The 22,104-nt window shown below is 35.2% G+C and overlaps 1 protein-coding gene across 2 annotated transcripts in view; it reads right to left on the bottom strand.

The window, feature by feature from the left end:
* loh (thrombospondin type 1 domain containing lonely heart) overlaps window positions 1-22,104 on the bottom strand; it is a 701,195-nt gene that overhangs the window by 551,386 nt on the left and 127,705 nt on the right. The gene's annotated exons all lie outside the window — the stretch shown is intronic.

The raw sequence follows: 22,104 nt of genomic DNA, 5'->3' as shown, positions 1-22,104 counted from the left end.
AAGGCCAAAAAAAAAACAATACAGAGAAATAATGCCGCTGCGAACTAGTTCACGTGGACTGAAGAATTGGCGGTTTGTATTGGATAAGTATTACTAACCCAGTTTTATGATTGGCTGAAGAGTCATAAAATTGAATTTGAAGACATGTTACGGTGAAGAATAGAATGTGGGGATGAGTATCGCCGTTATGTCGTCAATGTTCAGTTCAGGAACTGATCGCGATTTGAAATTCGATATTGGTGCAGTTATAATTACTTAAAATTTTTGTTATTTGTTCAAAATGTGGCATCCTTGGACAAGTACTAATAGTAATAACGAGTGTGATAACAACGCAGACATTTTCCTGTGTAGTGATTTCAATAGCGCTGGTGAACAATGCGAAAAAGAGATAGGTACCAGTGAATAAGATTCGGATGCATTTGTATATTGGAACACAGAGAGAATGTTTCAATGTATATAAGAATTTACATCTCAAGTTTGGTTTCGAGGGAAACAAACTATTACAAGCAACATCAGACTCGACAGAAATTCCTTTTTCAACTGTACGTAACTGTACAAACCTTATGAATGCAAGACGCGATGTGACACGGGATTACCAAAACCTTTAGATGTTCATCTAATACAATCATTCAAAAAAAAGAAACTAGGATTTAGATTTAAAATAATAAAGAAACGTCAAGCAGTTACGGAAAGCGGAAGAATAGAAATACTCCGAAAAAATTACTAAATATAGACAAGAACAACGGCAAATTTTCTATTTGAACGAATCTTGGTATGACACTCAAGACACAGTTACGAATAGGTGGACTGATGGTTCGAAAATGTGTACGCCTAACATGCCTGCAAACAAAGGATCGCGAATAATTAGTATGCGTTGCGGAGAAAGTAAAGGATGGGTTCCAACTTCTTTTAAATTATGTGGAAAAAACTTGAGGACTGCAATGATGACTATCATAAGAATATAGAAACTGATATTTTTGAGGATTGATTTGAAAACACATTGATCCCAAATTTGGATGCGAATGGTGTAATAGTTCTTGACAATTCTTCATATCATTCGCGACAGCTCATCAAATTACCGAATAAAAATTCCAGGAAAGATGGTATACAAATTTTTTAAATGGATAACAATTTGTATCATGAAGATAACTATCCCAAAAACCAACTAGTTGAAGTTTTACAGACAAAAACACTTGAAAAAGTTTATGCCCTTGAAAGTATTGCTGATAAGTATGGACACTCCATACTGAGACTTCCCACCTATTTTTGTGTTTTCAATCCCATCGAGTTGATTTGGGAAAATTTTAGTTAAAAAAGACTATATGGAGATAGGACACTTCCACATTAATGGTGGAAATAAATTCATTATTGATTTGAATGACGACAGTGATAGTGAAAGAGAGATTATGGAAGAGAAATCATCAGAAGCTTTCGAAGAAAGTTAGTGAAGTGTTTTTGAAGCGACCGATTGTACATATATGTGAGTGAGTAGTATTCAGAAGTATATTCATATATATATATATATATATATATATATATATATATATATATATATATATATATATATATATATATATATATATATATACCGCGCGGGCACGTGTTTCTGGCTATTTGCCTCATCAGCGCGGTGCAGCCAAGTGTAAAGATGGGTAACACTTATTTGCCGAAAGCAGGAAACAACACATATGCACGGAGTCAACAACAGGAGCCAACCGCACATTTGTGGTTCCAGTTAAATGACCTAGAATTCCCAGGCTACATCTAACACGACCACGTAGGCAGCTATAGCTACCTGCGTGACTTCCAGGTCCAGGATATGAATACAAATAGAGATTTTATCGAGTGTGCATCATATAAATCAAAAATGAAAAATTCGTGGATACAACACTCCAAACAGGTGAATTCTAGGTCTTCTAATTGGAACCACAAATGTGCGGTTGGCTCCTGTTGTTGACTCCGTGCGTTTGTGTTGTTTTCTGCTTTCGGTAAACAAGTGTTGCCCATCTTCGCACTTGGCTGCACCGCGCTGATAAAATCTCTCTCTCTCTCTCTCTCTCTCTATATATATATATATATATATATATATATATATATATATATATATATATATATATATATATATAAAATCGAGAAAAGTTAATGCAGTCGAGCAGTGATGTTCTCACTATTGTTCGGTCAGCTTCTTTTTAGAAAATGAAAATAAGTTCATTTCACTCTAGAATAGCTTAATTTTAAGTGTCTACACAAATCGGATTGATGGAAAGACCTGAAGAACATTCACTACCTCAGTATATCTTCAAAAGGAGTATTTCAGTTTGAAAATTATAACACCTAACCAGATTCTCTATTGATCAAGCTTCATTTCTTTCTCAGATTGTGAAAGTTGAAAACCCCAAAAAACATCAAGAAACATTACTCCGACAGTATTCAATAAGTAAACTATTCAACTGACATTTCTCACTAACACCGTGAAATTGCTCTAGAAGAGCAACAACCTCTTCCAATAAAACAACAAAACTGAAGTGCAATAATGATACCCTATTCTCCAAACAATTAACCACAAATTGCCATGAAATTACGAGTCAGATGTCCCGAACGTGTCTTATCCTTACAACAATCTCCTTGTCATTAATTTCTATTTCGGAACAGTGTCAGAAATTACAAAAAAACAGGTTCGTATGTATGGTATCGCAGATTTGTTTTGATCGCAATGACATTCTCAGTGGTTCAGCTGACCCATGAAAAGTGAACAGTTGAAGACATAAGACGCACGTGCGTTCATCAACACGCCTTCCGAAAAGTAATAGCTGGTTATAGTCGGTGAGCCAGTTTGATTATGAATGACGAATAATTTCGTTGTGGTGCTGCAGGTTTTTCCGGGTTTTCCTGCAGCTGAAAAAGCAAATGCGCCACTGGAATCAATGAAGTCGCCCCGGAGCGCCAATTAATTTTTATTGTTGTTTTTATTTTTATCATTGTGTTATTCAATATAAATTTCGATTTAGTCCCCATATGGACAAAATTTTAAAAAAATATTCATTTCCATTTTCTATTGCAACAGCTTATTTCAGAATATTGTTACGTTGCTGGGTTTATATTTAATATTGTCGAAACTTTTAAAGAGGTCTGGTTATTACCCCTATCGTTTCTGCACTCACAGCAGACAAGCTCTATCAGCCTTGAACAGACGTGTTACCTCAGGGCTCGTAGTAGAGTGCCACCAAGATTTAGCCAAAGCCTCGGTAGATAATAACATTTTCCTGAGGTGGGTTAAAGGGCACAACAGGAGTGAAGGAAATCGCATTGCCGACTCTTTAGCCAAGGAAGCGGCTGGACTAAGACTTTTAAGACCCAGTGGCACCTTAGGTCTGATGACTTCGACAGTTGCGGAACTAGCCAAATGTCACACCCATGGGATGGAATCAAAGGATGCAATCTTGCCAGGATCACCCTGGGTGACCCTGAGAAGCTGGCGATGACCAGTAGGATTTCTGACTGGCCACTGTCAACTAAGGAAACACCTCCATAATATGGCGCTAGTGGATACACCTCTATGCAGGATTTGTGAAGAGGAAGATGCAAGTGCCCGGAGTTATCGTCAATAAGAGAGTGTGTGTTCGGCGATATAAAGGAGATATCATCGCCCAGTGACCTGTTCACCGTCCTGGAAAGGACAGGATGGACGATGACCTAGGAGGATAACTCCTCGGGTGGATGTACAATGGGTGACATGTGCTGTGCTTACACTTACCCTCCCTCCTCTACAGATACCCCTATTGTTAATCATATAATAAATGAATGAATCTCTCGAAAAAATCTATTCTGTTTCAACCTTTCACCATCATTGACCCCAAGCAATGAAATGTATGTAACGAAAGTTATAGAATATCTCATAGGTAGATGTTAATGAAAGTATGGATAATATACATCCTCAATGAAAAAAAAACTGGGAGAACCAAAACTTTGCTACATTTGAAAGTTTAAATACTTTCAAGAAAGGAATATATTGCATTACTTTTTTTGTTTCATAAAATACTCATTAGGTAATAACCACGTATACTTCATAATGTCAGTGTTAAATGAAAGGTATACTTTTTTTACCTTATCATCAAACCGCTATGTGGATTAATATGAGAAAACAGGCTTTCACCACCAGAGTCACGATGATGAAGTGGAAAACCCGGGCTATGAGGCCGTGGTCGAAAGGAACTAGAATTGAAATATCAAACCGTAAAAGGAGTTGACACAACAGGCTGGTCAATAGATAATCTCCACTCGCTGAATGAAACAAATGCACAGAACGTTTTGAAACTATCGTAAAAACCTGTATTTGTTATTTAACAAATTTAAGCTATTCCAAATCGCGAGGCTCATTATCTGGTATGACTATGAAAGAGATGAAATATTGACTTCTGCATACCGTTTTGTATGCAACTGCCCTAGGCATTATTGAAGGCAATGAGACAACGAGGGGAGTGCTCTAGTTTCAGACAGGCGGGATACGCTGCAGAGCACAGAAAGAGCACTTCATTCGCAGCCATTCGGCATTTCACAATATCTACCGCAATTGAAAAAGAAATGTATTATTCCAATTATCTTTAGCCTACATATTTTTCAATATTATAGGCATTAAGACAATATATCATCACATTCACTAAGATATGGGATTGTATCTGAAAAATATGTGGTTTGAAGTCCTGGTCTCTGATAAAACTCTCGGAGTGAAATGAATCAAGACGATGTAAGTTATATCTTGATGATAACAGCTTATGTCAAAGTCTCTGTTAGTATGCTTTCAGATTCAGTGATGAGTGACTTGATTGTAATTAGATCGTGTATAGATTCAATACACAAAAATACTTTTAATTCATAGATTCGTTTCACTCAAACCGAAGCATTTCACAGACGTTTACCATTTGATGAAAATATATTTACTCTATTTCAATTTATTTTGGTTATCATCACGCTATGAGACTCTAAGTTTTTGGGTACAATCGTCGACGAAAACCTCAAATGGGACGAATGCATAGAGTCACTATGTTCCACCTTGAATAAGCACTACTTTGCGTCGAAAAATTTAAAGAGATGTTCAAATGAAGAAGGTCTCATGAGCGTTTACTATGCATTGGTATATTCTTCCATTAGCCACAATATTATAGTTTATGGTTCCGCTACTGGTAGCATCAGAGTCTTCATAGCACAGAAAATAATCATACGATTGATATCCCACCTGGATTTTCGAGAATCTTGCAGAGATGTTTTCGAAGAGAAGAGAATATTGACATTAACGAGTATCTATTTGTATACATTACTAATATTTGCCTACATTCATAAAAACCATTTTATTCAAAATGCGGATGTCCACCACTACCCAACCCGTCAAAAAAACCAATTCAGATTGGAAATTGTCAACTACTCGACCTATAAAAAATCCCCAAAATATGATGCGGCAAACTTTTTTAACATGCTACATAATGACTTGAAGAATCAGCCAAATCTGTTTAGATTCAAAACAAAATTGAAATGTTATCTGTTTCTAGGGCATTTTATACTATTTCTGAATTCATTTCGGGCTGTCAATGAACAGAGTACTACCTACTTTTAGTGTTGCTTGGTTTGAAAATGGTTTTAAAGTGTTTCATTGTTTTATTATTTCAACATTGTTCTGTTTTGACTTATCAATCCAATGTAAATTGGTGTATGATCAATAAATGTCTATCTATCTATCTATGACTGGCACTTGATGGACTAGTTTTAAAACAAACTAAATCTTTCTCAAGACGAGTGATTTCATTGTGTCAAAAATTCGCAACGCATTAATTTTTTCATGCCAAGTTTGATGCAATATTTGATACTACTTTATTCAAATGAGCATATACTCGTAAAGTAAAGTGCATATCAATATCGAATGCCTAATATTTTTCGGTCTCATTACTAGAGACCAAAGATATTTTTGATTTCAATTCAATCTGAAATTGAAAGAAAAACGTGTATACAGGGTGTCCCTGGACTTCCTCTTTTCTTCTCGGGAATGTATAGATGGGGTCAAAATATCACCAGTACTTCATATAACTTTTTTTTTCCTAAAATCCTTCGTTACCAAGTAACGGGCCCTCGAAGTTACAAAATGAAAAATGTTTTTCTTTGCATTATAAAAATTCGTTATGAACATTTTACCTATCATTTCCATTTTCCTTAAAAACTAATATTTTCGAATAATGGTAGACATCTCAGGATAAATGTTGTTGAATTAACGTTACCATTATTATTTCTGCTTTGATAATTATTCATTTCAAATAATGGTGGACGAGCGGGTTTGATGTCGTCGAGTAGAACTACATTTTTATCAAGACTCGTTGCTCCGATCGACTTTCCACACGAGTACTTTTATTCATAAAATTGTCCAAGTAACCTTATTTTGTTGAAAAATATTGAAAAATATCTGTCATTTCAAAGTTTTGGGGTGTGGACCATCGGGGGTAGTCCGTTCCTGACTTTGTAGCAAAACAACTGACTCCTGCATGAAAGCTCATCGACGGAATTCATTTGTTTAGTCAATTACCAAAATTTGGATGATTTTGAATATTCACTTGAAAAGTTATCAAAGAAAAACATTTTTCATTTTGTAACTTCGAGGGCCCGTAACTTGGTTACGAAGACTTTTAGAAAAAAAAGTTATATGAAGTACTGGTGATATTTTGACCCCATCTATACATTCCCGAGAAGAAAAGAGGAAGTCCAGGGACACCCTGTATACACGTTTTTCTTTCAATTTCAGATTGAATTGAAATCAAAAATATCTTTGGTCTCTAGTAATGAGACCGAAAAATATTAGGCATTCGATATTGATATGCACTTTACTTTACGAGTATATGGACATTTGAATAAAGTAGTATCAAATATTGCATCAAACTTGGCATGAAAAAATTAATGCGTTGCGAATTTTTAACACAATGAAACCACTCGTCTTGAGAAAGATTTAGTTCGTTTTAAAACTAGTCCATCAAGTGCCAGTCATAGATAGATAGATAGACATTTATTGATCATACACCAATTTACATTGGATTGATAAATCAAAACAGAACAATGTTGAAATAATAAAACAATGAAACACTTTAAAACCATTTTCAAACCAAGCAACACTAAAAGTAGGTAGTACTCTGTTCATTGACAGCCCGAAATGAATTCAGAAATAGTATAAAATGCCCTAGAAACAGATAACATTTCAATTTTGTTTTGAATCTAAACAGGTTTGGCTGATTCTTCAAGTCATTATGTAGCATGTTAAAAAAGTTTGCCGCATCATATTTTGGGGATTTTTTATGTCGACTTGTTTTTTGCATCGACTAAACAATCATAATTTCCCACCCTGAAAATCCCCACATACTAATTTTGATTCGAATCAGACTATAATTACAGATTTCGTCCACCATTTCGGAGCCACCATATTGTTTTTTGCACTGACAAACAAATCATGATTTTCGGCCCTGAAAACCACCACTTATCAATTTTGAATCAAATCGGACCATAATTGCAAATCTTGTCCGCCATTGTGAACCCGCCATTTTGTTTTTTTCCTTAGAAAATTTTCATATGCATTTGACCGAATTTATATCAAGTTAGCTTGCAAATTATCATAATTTGTAATACGGAACAATTTTTTAATTCAATAAGCCAGGGGTCTCCAAACTTTGAAGCCTTCGGGTCATAATGATTTTTTCACTTTGTTCCAAGGGCCAATTTCTGTCCTTAACTATATTTCTAGACTAGGATAGTCGCAAAGTGCGTGACCTAAGCAAACTTAGGCTTTTTTTGCATTTCAATTATTATTGTGTATTGTGACACTTAACGACATCTAGTGGCGAGTAGTGGTACTATGTACTATTGTTTTCAGCTAGCCGCTAGGTGGCATTAGGCGTAATTAAATATTTGGAATTACCGCGTTGGTTCGAGAAAGTTCTGGTTCTAGCTAGTGTATTCCGATCACTTCGAGATGGCAGTAATAATTGCATATAAAAAGGCTAGCGGCGTAACTGCGAGTCAGTCTGCGTAGGAAAGGCAAAGGAAGCGAAACTGTCTATTGTGAAATGAAGTAACACCCGTCAATAAAATTATTTTGATTTGACTTATTGTTTTTATGTGTGATTTGTTAGTATGGAAAAGAAGCGAAAAATCGACTTTCAGTATTTTGTGATTGAGTCCAGTGATAAGGTGCTATGTTTAATTTGTAATGAAACCATAGCTTTTCTCAAAGATTATAACATTAAACGACACTATGAATCGAAACATCTTCAAAGTTACTCCAAGTATACAGGAAGTTTGCGGAAGGAAAAATTTGAAGCTTTGAAACGCGGACTCAAATCGCAGCAATCTTTGTTTACCAAAGCGAATACTGAACAAGAGACTGCAACTCGCGCCAGCTTTCGTGTGGCTCTTGAAATCGGAAAACGTGGCAAACCATTCACCGATGGAGAAATGATAAAAGAATGCTTGATTGTAGTAGCCGATGAAATATGCCCCGAAAAGGAAATTTATTTAAAAGTGTCAGTTTGTCAGCAAACACCGTGGCTCGGAGGGTGCAAGACATCGCAGAAAAAATATCATTACAACTGTCTGACAAAAATGGACATCATGAGTGGTTTTCTCTAGCATTGGATAAGTCAACGGATGTGTCAGATACTGCTCAGATTTTTATTCGCGGAGTAGATAAAAGCTATGAAGTGTATGAAGAACTTCTTGATATTGATAGTATTCAAGTTCTAAAACCAGTCATATCAATTGTTAACTTCATCAGATCCACTGGGCTGAATCACCGACAATTCCGCGAGTTTATTCAACAGATTGGAGAAAATGATTTATTTACCATACCATACTGCCGTACGCTGGCTTAGTTGCGGAAAAGTCCTTAAGCGCTTTTTTGAACTTCGAGCAGAGATCGATTTTTTTTTTAAATGAGAAGCAGCGCCCTTTTGCCGATTTAAAAAATAGTGAATGGATGTGGAAGTTAGCCGATTTGACAAATCATATGAACGAACTGATTTTGACATTGTAAGGAGAACATCAGCTTCTCCCTGATTTATACACCAATATCAAATCTTTCGGGCAGAAAATAATACTATTTCAATCGCAATTACGTAAAAAATGTTTCACACATTTTGAAACATGTGAAATATTCAGCCACACTACAGACTGAAGACTGAATTTCCTGTCAATTTTGCAATCAAAACTTTGAGTGCTTTGAAGATAAATTTTGATACTCGTTTTTCAGATTTTGATGTCATTGCGAATGAAATTAAGCTTTTTCAAAATCCTATTGATTCTGACATTGAAACCTAGGCTCCGGAAGTCCAAATGGAAATTATAGATTTACGGTGCAGTGATATGCTTAAGAACAAATATCAAAATACATATTTGTTGGAATTTTATAAGAGTCTTCCACTGGAACAATTTGATAATTTGCATAAATTTGCTAGTGGGTTGTTCTCGGTTTTTGGTACTACTTACATGTGTGAGAAAACGTTTCTCAAGATGAAGTACACAAAGAATGTTTACAGATCTCAATTAACCGATGAGCATCTTAAATCTCTTTTGATAATTGGTACAAGTAAAATTGATCCACAACTACAAAGTATTGTCGGTGGAAAATCACAATTACATAAATCTCATTAGTGTTTTTGTTTTACTGCGATTTATTTCAATTATTTCTTGGTTATTAATATGCTTAAACTTTGATACTTAAGTTAAGTTTTCTTTGTCATCATTTCTGTCGTTAAGTTTTACCTTGCAAGTAAATAAAACCGAGTAATTATCATTCTGTGTTTTCTTCTTCAACTTATCACAGCAAAAGTAACAACAATTAGGTAATCATTGGCTGTCGCGAGCCAGATTGATGACAGTAAATCATTGGCTGTCGTGGGCCGGATTGATGACATTGGCGGGCCGGATTTGGCCCGCGGGCCGTAGTTTGGAGACCCCTGGAATAAGCGAATGACGTACGGTCATCGATGACATGAGTAGATTAAACTCTTTCGTGACATGAAATCGTAATTTTATGAAATTTTATGATATAATGAGTGATTTATTTATAATGTTATCCAGATGTGGTGCCAATGAGAACAATAAGGCAAGTGTCTTACGGCGAAATATAAGATATACACCAATGAGAATGACAGTATAATTCAGTGTTCGTATAAGTATTTGTTTCGAAAGTATTTTTCTTTCGTGTAATTCAATGTTCATATGAAAGTGGTTGTTTGTGTCTGAAAGTCACTTGTTTTGCATGATACACACATATTTGTACAGAGTTCACCTTTTTTGAAATTGATTGGTTCCTTCCTTTATATGGAAGATACCCAAATTTTTTCGCATGAAGATGAAGAAATAGAAAATCAAAACCATGGAATATAGGTAATACTCGTATATATGAACAAAATGTATTCCATCAAAATAGCGCTCTGTATCACAAGTCAATCAAAACAATGGCAAAATTACATGCATGAACTTCGAATTGCTCCTACATCCATCGTATTCGCCAGATTTGGCTCCCAGCGACTACTGGATTAGTTAGCGAAACGCGCGTCGAGAGATCGTATTTTGTTCTGGTGTTGGGAAAGTGTTTTCAATAGATTCATTTTACGCCAGAGGTTTCAGTACGAACTATCATACAAATAATTGATAAACTTGACTTCGATTTCTTTTACTTTTATTGAATTGAACATGAAAATTTTGTTAGTTATGCCTTTGTCTGCATGATAACGGTTATTTAATAACAGATTAACAAGAGTTGTTACTTATAATAATAATAATGGCGGGTTGGCTGTCCTTGTTCATCTTTCACTGCCTGAACCACTTTGCATGCTGTTTTTGGCGAGTGCATTGGCTTGGGATGTGGGGGTGCAAACCAGCCATCGGATGCCTGCTTCCACGTGGCCCGGCCGCTGGATACGGGAATGACAGAATCACTTGTAGTTGTGTTATTTCCTTACTTCTGACTCTGGGTCTACATAGGAGATGGATGTCGAGTTCACAACTCCAACTGACCTTCCTGTAAATTCAGATCAGGAGGAAGACTACAGAGGAGATGGATATCGAGATTACGACTCCAACTGTCCTCCCTGTAAATTCAGATCAGGAGCGAGAGTTTCTCAACTCTCCAACTCCTGATTCAATAACTGAACCTAAAAAAAAGGTTTGGTGGTGCAGCCAGTAAACACATGAGTCGTCTCCTCAAGAGCGGGGTACCTTATGAAACCGCCTTGCACCAAATTTTCGAGCTGCGTACGCAGAATCTGTCTCAGGTGGAGGAACAAACCCCCATGAGCAGGTTAACAAACGTTTGCGCTCAAGTGACATTTCATCAGAACCAGAGGCGAAAAATCCCTGCACGGGTGAATCTAAAGCATCGTCAGGTGTAGCTGACGTGCAAAAACCTTCATATGAAAAAGTTGTCGCGGGTATCAAGGTAAGAATCTTGCACCTTAACTATCCAACTACCTCATTAACGATGAAACAGCAGAGCATATATTTTGTGCCTGCCCCGCTGGGGATCGAATCAGGTTTTCAGAGTTCGACAGATCCGTACTCTTACCATCTGACCTGAAAGACCACTCACCATACAAACTAATCGGCTTTGTTAAGCAGCTGGGTTTATTTGGTCAAATGTGAATAGGTGTGAGCCACAATAAACCCTTGCGGGTTGCGGTGGAGGGTCGAATAGATCCACTCACTTTGGACCTAATCTAACCTATAATAATAATAAAACGTTTTTATTCACCGTAAGTAAGAACATACAGAATATACAAAAAAATATTGAGGTGAATGGACGGAGTGTCAGCAAAGCTGTTTTTAAACTCAACCTTCGATAAAAAAATATTAAATTTGAAATCAATGACAAAAATTTTCAAAAAATGATTATTATTCAGTCACCAGATCTTTTGTGTAAACGCATGAGCCACGGTCAGCATGAGGAAAGTGAACTACTCAAATAAATGTTCTCTGAATCTTTTCTAAAAGTTTTTCAACGTGTGGGATCTGAATTTACTGGGCAGGATATTGTAAATTCTAGCTGCATTGTACGAGAAGCAACGATATTATCCAATTGTTCAAGTTGGTATCATCTAATCTGAAATATGAAACAGAATCGTCATAACATACATCATTCATAACCGAAAAACGGCTGGACCGATTTTTATGAATTTTGATTTTGGGGTCAAGTAAGACATCATTTTGATTCCAGAGCATTCATTGAAATTTCTCCCTTTCAAACTAGTACAGGCTTGTTGAACTGGGGTTCGTGAGAAGACGGAAAAAAAACTCAATACACAATATAATAAACTCACGAACTTGTGAACTTCAACATTGAATAAACTCTAGTGCCGCTGAATAAATAGCATGATATGAATAAAGTGGTATTGCTCATCAAGTTCTAATCATCAATTGATATGAATATATTAAATTCAAAATGAGAAGATTCAAAAACTGAGAATGCATGTGAAAGTAATTATTCGCAACATTCATTGCAGATGTGCCTTTGCCTGGAGAGACTACCCAGGTGGTTCTGATTACAGGGGAATAGAAGTCCTTTGTCCTTCTCTGTGTTTAAGTTCTCAGATAATATAGGCTTGGCAGTAAACTTTTTCGAATATATGCAGGGGGCTGTCATTCTTGATACATTGTTTTTACTCGAGGCGAACAATTCTTTGGGATAATGATACTTCATAATTGTCGTTCCCGGTTGTATGCAGAATTCTTAACTTAACTTAAGGCAGATGATTCTTTGACCCACTAATTACTGAATTTCCTGTTGTAGGGTTATGGTCTTTGTTATGATGGATGCGGTGCTTCCTGATGATATATACTAATGTTTTGAAGCTTTGAAAGATTTTGGAGTACTGTGAAGTACTCATCATCCACAATTCCACCCGACCTTGAAATTTTCTCACATGCATTTTCATTTTTTTTACTCAAACTTTGTCATTTTTCTCTTCAGCTTGATCTGTTTGGGTCAAATTTAGTAACTGAAGTTTGATACCCTTCCTGTTGACAGACTGATCGGATATTTGGAACACAATTAGTTTCGATCACAATATAATTCAATAAAGTCTGTATCAAAGGAAATGCAAAATGACCGCAGCTACAAAACGGCGGATTACATATTACATTGTTACACTGGGACACAAAATGAACTAAACAGAAGAGAAGAATTTAGTTACAAAATTGAAAACTAAAAACCTAAAAATGAAATGAGTGAAAAAAAAATAATAATAATAATAATAATGTACTTAGATGATGTAGAGTAACCTGAGTAAATAGAGTGTGTGAAAGCCAAATGGAATAAATTCATTATCTCGGTTACTGTACATATTTAAACAAAATCCCGAAACACATCAAATGTAAATTATAATTTGACATTCCTCAACGTAAAAATGCCACCCCCACCTTCAACCCCCTTCGAATGATAGGTACAACCCCCAACTTTTTAAATGGGAAGTATAGGTTTGTGATATATCATTTGAAAAGTATCTTCATTCTCATTGTTATCGCTTTCACGTTTATTGCAACAATTAAGATAAAATAAATTAGAATCATGTGGTAACAGAAATTCGATAAAATACACTCAAAAACTAAAATGTAATGCAAAACGTAATGAAATGTAGAATATGAAAAATAACTATGGATGTTAACGAAAGTAGATGTTCAAAATGTTCACCGTGAAGGTCTTGTCAACATCCTAATCTCAAATAAAACTGTCTTCTAAAATTATCAGGCGTGACCGACCTAATCGCAACCGTTATTCATTATTTTAAGCCATTAGTTTTGTACACATTATATTCTTTACATCCCCATGAAAAGAAATCTAATGATGAAAGATCAGGTGATCGCGTTGGCCATTCAATCAATCCTCGCCTCCATATCCACCGATTGGGAAATGTATCGAGGTATTGCTAGACATTAACTTGTTAATGTGGTGGTGCTCCATCCTGCTGAAACCATATCGTAATCACTAGAACTTGTGGGTTTCCTGGATCAGGATATACATTTCTAAAATGACATAATTTTGAAGTAGTGACTAATAATTATCGCCATTCAAGTTGTCATCAATGAAAAAAGGACCAGTGATATGGTTTCCTACAATCACTGCTCAAACATTACCCTTTTGAGGGTATTGCGTGTATCTCTCATCCAGTGAGGATTTTTCGTTGACCGGTAGCGGCAATTTTGCTGATCAGCATGACCGTTAAGAGACAAAGTACACTCATCAGAAAACAATGTTTTCTGATTTGATGATATTGTTATCCAACATGTCCATCATTTGCTCACAAAAAAAGTTCTTTTTTCAAAATCGTCTTTCATGAGCTCCTGAGTAGGTATCATTTTATGGTAATGCATTTTATTTTCTTTTAATACGTTTACTATCGATGTATGGGTAACATTGAATGTAGTTACATCTAATTTGAGTTCATCACTCATTGTATTGGCAGCTGCTTTTTTATCTGCCCCACATGACCAAGGTCGCGAAATTGCTTCTCTATTTTGCTTATTGTTCCTTGAGATATGGGCGGTAAATCAGAAATTTCTCATGAAATAGGCGAGCTACTTCCTGTTGTGTTCGGGTTTTATCTCCATAACCAATCATTTGTGAAACTGTTATTTTATGTTGAAGCTAACAAATTTTAAACTCAAATTGAAATACTGACAACTGATGTTGTAACATACAAAACAAGTTGACAAGGCGTTTTAAACCAACGTTGCCACTTGTCACGGAAGTTATTTAGAGTTTTTTAAAGGATACCATCTAAAAAGAACATTGCTATGGTTTTTGCTTACTTTCTCATTATCAATACCTCAACATGAAATAAGTTTTGATTATATTGCATAAGGTTTTGAGTGTATTTTATCGAATTTCAATAACCCATTGATTTTAATTTATTTCATTTTTCAATTGCGATAACATTTTTGAATAGGGAATAAAGATACCTTTCAAACGACATATCACAAGCCTATACTTCCTGTATAGGCTTGTGATAGGTTCAACCCCCTGTCCTCTGGGGGACAATAGATACAATTCGTCCTACGGACTCGTGGTTTCATCAATCTGTTTGCTCGCATAGTATTGCTAAATAGCAAAGTTTTTGGGAAAGAAAGTTTTTGGCTTTCTACTACTGCATCTTGATACAAAAAAATATGGGAATCTTCCAAAGAAAGGAAGGAAGTAATCAATTGAAAACAAGTAACTCTATACAAACATGTGTAGATTATGCAAAGAAGCAACTTTCAGGTGAAAATAAATAACTCTATACACGGATGTGTATACTAGCAACTTTCAGACACAAACTGGAAGAAATCCCTCCTGAAAGAGCTACGTTCATATAAACATTGAATTACACGAAAGAAAAACATTATTTCGAAACAAATGCTTTCATATGAACACAGAATTATACAGAAGATACTTTTCTCTGCTCAGTTTGTATTCCAAACGTTCGTTATTGAATAAAATCAGATTATTCACAGGAGTTCTACTTTGAATGAATGGTAACAAATTGCACTTACATGGAACACTGTCATCCTCACGGGTAGACATCGATGTTTCGCCGTAAGACACTTGCCTTAGGGCTCTTCAGTACCAATCTAGATAAAATTATAGAAAATACACATAATTCATTAATGAATTACGATTTTCAATGTCACGGAATGAGTTTGAACTATTTATTTGAAGGTGATTGACAATGTTTCATGATGAATTTCACTAGTTCGGACTTCCATTGTCTACTATATAAAATGATTTGAAATCCCTGGAACAACTAAAAAAAGAAGAATTAAAAATGAATAGCTGAAAATAACAATTATATTAAGCAAAAATAAACCTGAGACTGATTCCTGATATGAATAGTCATCTCTCGGAGGAATCAGTCCAGTCATCACCCGAAGACGATTGTGGATACTAACAATCGAAACGTCGTGAACCAACGTGACTTGGAATCTCTCAACTTTTTATTTTTATTTTCTTTTTTCATTTCTTTATTTTTATTTATTTTTGTTCAATTTTTCTATTCTACTAGTATTTTATTTCACTATTATTTCATTTCAGGTTTATTTTTGCTTTATATAATTGTTATTTTCAGCTATTCATTTTTAATTCTTCTTTTTTTTTAGTTGTTCCAGGGATTTCAAATCATTTTATATAGTAGACAATGGAAGTCCGAACAATGGAGTTTGAACAGGAGTTTGAACTACTTATGTCATCGATAACATCGTAATGACATTCATTCACCTATTTGATTAAATAGATTAAATAAATTTGATTAAATAGATTCCATATTTTTTTTATCAAGATGGAGTAGTAGAAAGCCATAAACTTTCTTTCCCAAAAATTAATCACTCCTCAAAATATAACCCCCTTCAATTCAACAAAGTTTTCGTTAAGACATGGACATTTATGAATAAAATTTTCCGATCGTGTGGCATTTCAATTGATAAACAAGAATAAAAACATAAACATGAAAAGAAAAAACGAGTATGACCCACCAGAAATTTGTAATTTGTTAATGTTATCTCAACAACATGAGATAAGTTTGAAATTCAAATAGTTTTATGTTAAAATAATTTGGAGTGAGGAAGTTCTGGGACCAAACCTCACTGACGAATGGCAGTTTTTTATTTTTTGTGAATCACCTAATTTTGAAACTATTTGAAATTGAATAAAATGAATGATTTTTAGGTTGCCTCTTCTCATGAAATTTGAAGATATTACTCTCATTCGGAATATTCCTCACAAATTGATCTCATTTCGAATATTCCCGATGAAATACATAGAAAAATTATAGTTTTCTACTAAGGAGAAATGGTAATTACTCGCTCGAATGATTTACTTTGCTCGACTTCGGCTCGCATCGATAAACTTCATTCTCACGAATAATGACCACATTCATCTCTCATTGCATAATATCATATTGTTATACTAATTGCCATTTCTGAATCATTTGGAGGTTTATTTCACAGTGTTAGTGAACTTTATGTTCTCTGTACTGTAAAGAGAAATTTTTCAGTTGACTTATTCTTTACAGGGTATGATAATATATGCAAATCTGTTTGATGCTAGTCAATCACTTTGAATTAAAATGATTTCTATTGCTAGTGACAATATAAAATCTAAATAGAATTATTGTTTTGACTAAAAATAACTTGCTTCATAATTCATTGAACATTTAAGAGATGTTGACTCTGATCGTAGCTAATAATTGATTATTATTTAGACAACCTAAATGTGTACGAGCAAATTTTGATATACTCGTTTAGGGTGAATACTTAAGTTTTCGGAGTTGAATCATTTCAGTATACTGAGGAAACAGATTAGTACATAAAAAATGTACTCAATGAAAGTTTGAAATTAAATGTAGGTAGATTTTATCTGTGAGTTTGTTGAAAGTACAATAGACAACGAAAACGCTCCATATAATAACTTTTATACGTTTTAATAATTATGAACATATCAGAATATTTTTTTTTAACAATAACGAACGAAAAATACTAGTATTATTGTGAAAAAAGCGACGTGCGCTTGATATACAAAAAATATGGCACAAAGCGCCCACGCTTTTTTGACAACAATACTAGTATTTTTCGTTCGTTATTGTTTAAAGCTATTTTTTTTTAAATCAATTTTAACTTTTCAGTTCGATGTTCTTTAAAAGCGTATTTTTTAGTTTTTTAAACTATATTTATTTTTCATTTTTTAGTTTCGTATGCTATAAAAGCGTGTTTTTTAGTCTTTTTAAACTAGGTATATTTATTTTATCTAAACTTTGGGATCAATCAGCCGTATATCATTTAGAAAAATTACCATTGATAGTTTCCATTTCCGGAGAGGGAGCCTGAAAATTAGCTACCGAGCCCAAAGCAGCAGGCACGCCAAGGAGGGTTACAAATAAGGCAGCAGGCGCACGTGTTAATAAAAAAAATACTTTATTCAAACGAAGAAAAACATGTAAAGTGAGTTTGAATTATATCAAGGTTACGTAAAGCGCCATCGGCCCGCGAATAGATCAAGCAATAATGTCGATAATTCTGTCAAATACAGATCCCGAGCATTCAAACGGGAATAAATATGAAATGAAAAGTAGAGTTACAAACAAACAAACAAACATACATACATACAGGTGAAGCTAAAAAAAACGTGAAAAAATAAAATAATAATAAAAATATACTTTTCTCAAATGAAGAAATACATGTAAAGTGAGTTCGAATTATATCAAAGAGGTTACGTACAGCGCCATCTGCCCGCGAATAGATCAAGCAATAATGTCGATAATTCTGGAGTTACAAACAAACAAACAAACATATATACATACAGGTGAAACTAACAAAAGCGTGTTGAAAAAAGAGAAATGTATCAGTTGACTGCTTCATCTTTTTATGAAAACTCGTTAAATTTCAATTGAAGGGTGACCATCTTTGTCGGTATTTTTAACTCCGCCACTTCCACCCTAACAGGGGATGACAATCGCCCTTGATTTTTAAATTTCATAAAGGTCGAATAATACGTCGTTTCACCACCTTTGAAATTCTTCAGGTGCCTACTCACTACCTAGTTTATTGAATGAGTGAGCTGATGACCTACTACGTATAACCTATGTAATAAAGAAAATTATGTTCTCGCACATTTCGTGGCACTTCCAAATTATTAAATAGCACCCATCGGCCTTTTTTGTTACATTCCTTCTCGTGCTGTGGAAAATATTGATCTGAACACTGACGACTAACCAAGGCATATTTTGAAGAGACAACGTCCAGTTCAAACACCAATTAACCTTCATCATATTGTTGAGTTGATTAAGATAAACATTTTCTGCGGCACTGGATTAAAAGAAGAGGCGGCATTGAATAGCCTCCACGGTCACCAGATTTGTAGCCTCTTGATTGTTTTTGTGAAATATATAGATACACTGGCTCGAGCCAGTTTTTGTGACTTCAGGGGCCTAATTCAGTGTAGATCCGTACGTTTTCTGGTTGTCCTCATTGGTATCATTATACGAGCCTTTGCTCAAGTTGCGCTCATAATCTCTTCGGTTTTGGGTAGCAGAAACTGGACATGCCACGGATTTGTTTCACACCCCAAAGAATGTATGCTCGCCATGTACCCTCTTCGCGCGGGCTTACTACTCTCGTAGCAACGCATAAGGCTCTCTTAGGTCCACTCAAAGAGTTCAGTGGCATTACTTCCGTCGTCTGATGGCAAATACTCGTTATATGCTCCACCACTTTGCTAATCCGAGGGTTTATTTTTTTGACCGGGGTCTGTCCTCGAAGCCGGCCACGGGAGGGCGCATGCATCATCAACCAATGACCATTTCCCACATGATTTCGAGATTCAAAAGTATTGATGGTCATTTCACCAAGGTTTTCAATAATCACAAAGACCATTGTAGTTTAGGAGCCGGTAAGAGATTAACCTACACCCATCAGATAACTTGATGAGACATGCATTTCATTAGTTCGGACTTCCATTGTTTAATATGATATGAATTGATTTGGAATTCCTGAAAAAATCTGTAAAAAAATTAAAAAATAGTAGCTGAACAATTATATTAAGGAAAAAACTGAAATTACAATGAAATAAAATACAAGCAATAACCAAAAAATAAAAATAATGAATTATTAACACGAGATGAAAATTAAAAAATGATTAACAAGAGATAAAAAGTAAAAATTGAAAGATTCCAAACCAAGTTACTTCACGACGTTTCGATTGTTAGTATCCACAATCGTCTTCGGGTGATAACCACCTTCAAACAAATGATGAGACATATTTTTTATCATGTATAATTTATTAAAAAACCTGCCTATGATAACTGGCCTATCAAAAAGTTTATATACCTATTTTTAATTGAATTGATATAAATCAATTTTTTTTCATCACCTCCACTCTTTTCATAACCGAATGGATTTCATCTCAATTGATAATTTTTGACACACAGGTTATGCCTAGGTAGGCTTGCCTATTCATTTCTGTGCATGGCTACCTGGCAAGCAGATGTGAACGGGTATGTAAAAAAAATATTGCCTTTGATGAAAATTCATATAAAATATGCTCTTTAAAATTGGTTATTCGTAAAAAACAAAATTATTGGAATCTGAAGATCATTATTTAGCTTCCGATGATTCCGATGGTGAATAATAAAAATTATAATGAATTTTCAATTTTTTTAAAATTCTTTTATGTATTTTATATGCTTTGTAATGAACGCACTTGAAAACATGAACGTATTCAATTTCATTTTTCTGTGTTTGTTTGAAGGTGATTGATGAATTTCACTAGTTCGGACTTCCATTGTCTACTATATAAAATAATTAGAAATTCCTGAAACAACTAAAAAAGAAGAATTGAAAATGAATAGCTGAAAATAACAATTATATTAACCAAAATACACCTGAAATGAAATGATAGTAAAATAAAATACAAGTAAAAATAGAACAAGTGAATAAATAAAAATAAAGAAATGGAAAAAGAAAATAAAAATAAAAAGTGGAGAGATTCCAAGTCACGTTAGTTCACGACGTTTCGATTGTTAGTATCTACAATCGTCTTCGGGTGATGACTGGACTGATTCCTCCGAGAGATGACTATTTATAGGTCGTTCGAGTACTTTCACTTATCCCCGCTTTCCATTTTCCGCTTCACTGGTTCTGTGGGAGATGATCGTTTTGGCGGGAGTTGGTCATTTTTCGCTTGATGATGGGTTTCCATATGTTGCGTATTTCTACGCTGGCTTGGCTGAATACGTTGTTGAACAACATGTATGCGGCTTCCTTGAATTTTCTCCTAAGCCAATGTTCCTCTCTGTGCAAGATCTCAGCTTGGGACCACTCGATGTTGTGTTGATGGGTCCAAACATGGTCTGCTATTCCTGATTTGCTGTTTTCCCCTCGCTGTGTGTGTTTCTTGTGCTCGGCAATGCGAACATTCAATGGCCTCTTAGTTTCACCAATATAGGACTTTCCGCACTCACAGGGTATCCGGTAAATGCAATTTTTGGAATCGCAGTCCGCGTTTGGTGGCCTGGTTTTCGTGAGGCTGCTACGGATAGTGTTCCCGGATCTGAAGCAGGTTCTGATGTTGTACTTGGAACCAATTATTCTTATCCTCTCCGATAATCCTCTGATGTAGGGAAGTGCAAGCACTGGTTATGACGGCTTCTCTTCCTTGCGAGGCTCCTACTGTCTTCTAGCCAAAGTCTTTTCAACCATCGCTTTGGAGTAGCCATTCCGTTGAAGATCATTTTTGATGATGTCTAGTTCCTTTTCGAGACCATCCTTCGTATAACAAAGCCCAAAAGACGGTCTAATAGAGTCTTGATGATTCCTCTTTTAGTCGATTGATGGTGGTTGTATTCGTGGTTCAGATACTGTCCCGTATGAGTGGGTTTTCGGTATATATATGTTTTCCACTTAGTGTCGGTCCTCTTCACCAAAACGTCTAAGAATGGTAATTCGTTGTGGATTTCCTTCTTCATTGTGAAATTGATGGAAGGTCTCACGCTGTTGATGTGTTTCAGGAAGGCGTCTAGTTCAGTATTCCCATGGTTCCATATTATGAAGGTGTCGTCAACATATCTCAACCAGACTCGAGGTTTCTTGTGTACAACTTCCTTTCGATTGATGCAGTAGGGTCCCGCAAATTTTGAAAAAACACCAAGTCTATTTTTCGGACAAGGAAAGATCATCGCTAACACCGCACCACAGTAAGCCCCTTCACTTGTATGGCACTTTTCCCCATTTTTAACATTATTATTCATTTATGGCTAGAATGCGTTCAAAAAAATAATCTAGTCCGAAGACTTTTAATTTTGTTCCATCATAGATGTTTTTCAAAATTATCTCGTGACGTTTCAAATTGCGGTAATGGACACTTTATGGCACAAGTGTTGAAAAGCAATGAATAATTATTGATTCGAATTAAACATTAAATTAAGCTCACATTAACTACAGTGTGCAATGAGGAAAACTCAAATACCCTGTTTTGATCTAGAGGGTATTTCACTCTGAAAATCAACTGTGAAATATCAATTGAAGGTATTTTTTGCTGAATGTGCATTTGTTATAACG

The sequence above is a fragment of the Leptinotarsa decemlineata genome, unplaced genomic scaffold (genome assembly GCF_025532065.1).
Source record: "Leptinotarsa decemlineata unplaced genomic scaffold, Ldec_3_MD MMD2_tig00026307_RagTag_RagTag, whole genome shotgun sequence".
In the NCBI taxonomy this organism is placed as follows: domain Eukaryota; kingdom Metazoa; phylum Arthropoda; class Insecta; order Coleoptera; family Chrysomelidae; genus Leptinotarsa; species Leptinotarsa decemlineata.
Note: the sequence above shows the minus strand (reverse complement) of the source record. Positions and strands in the feature narration are given on the sequence as shown.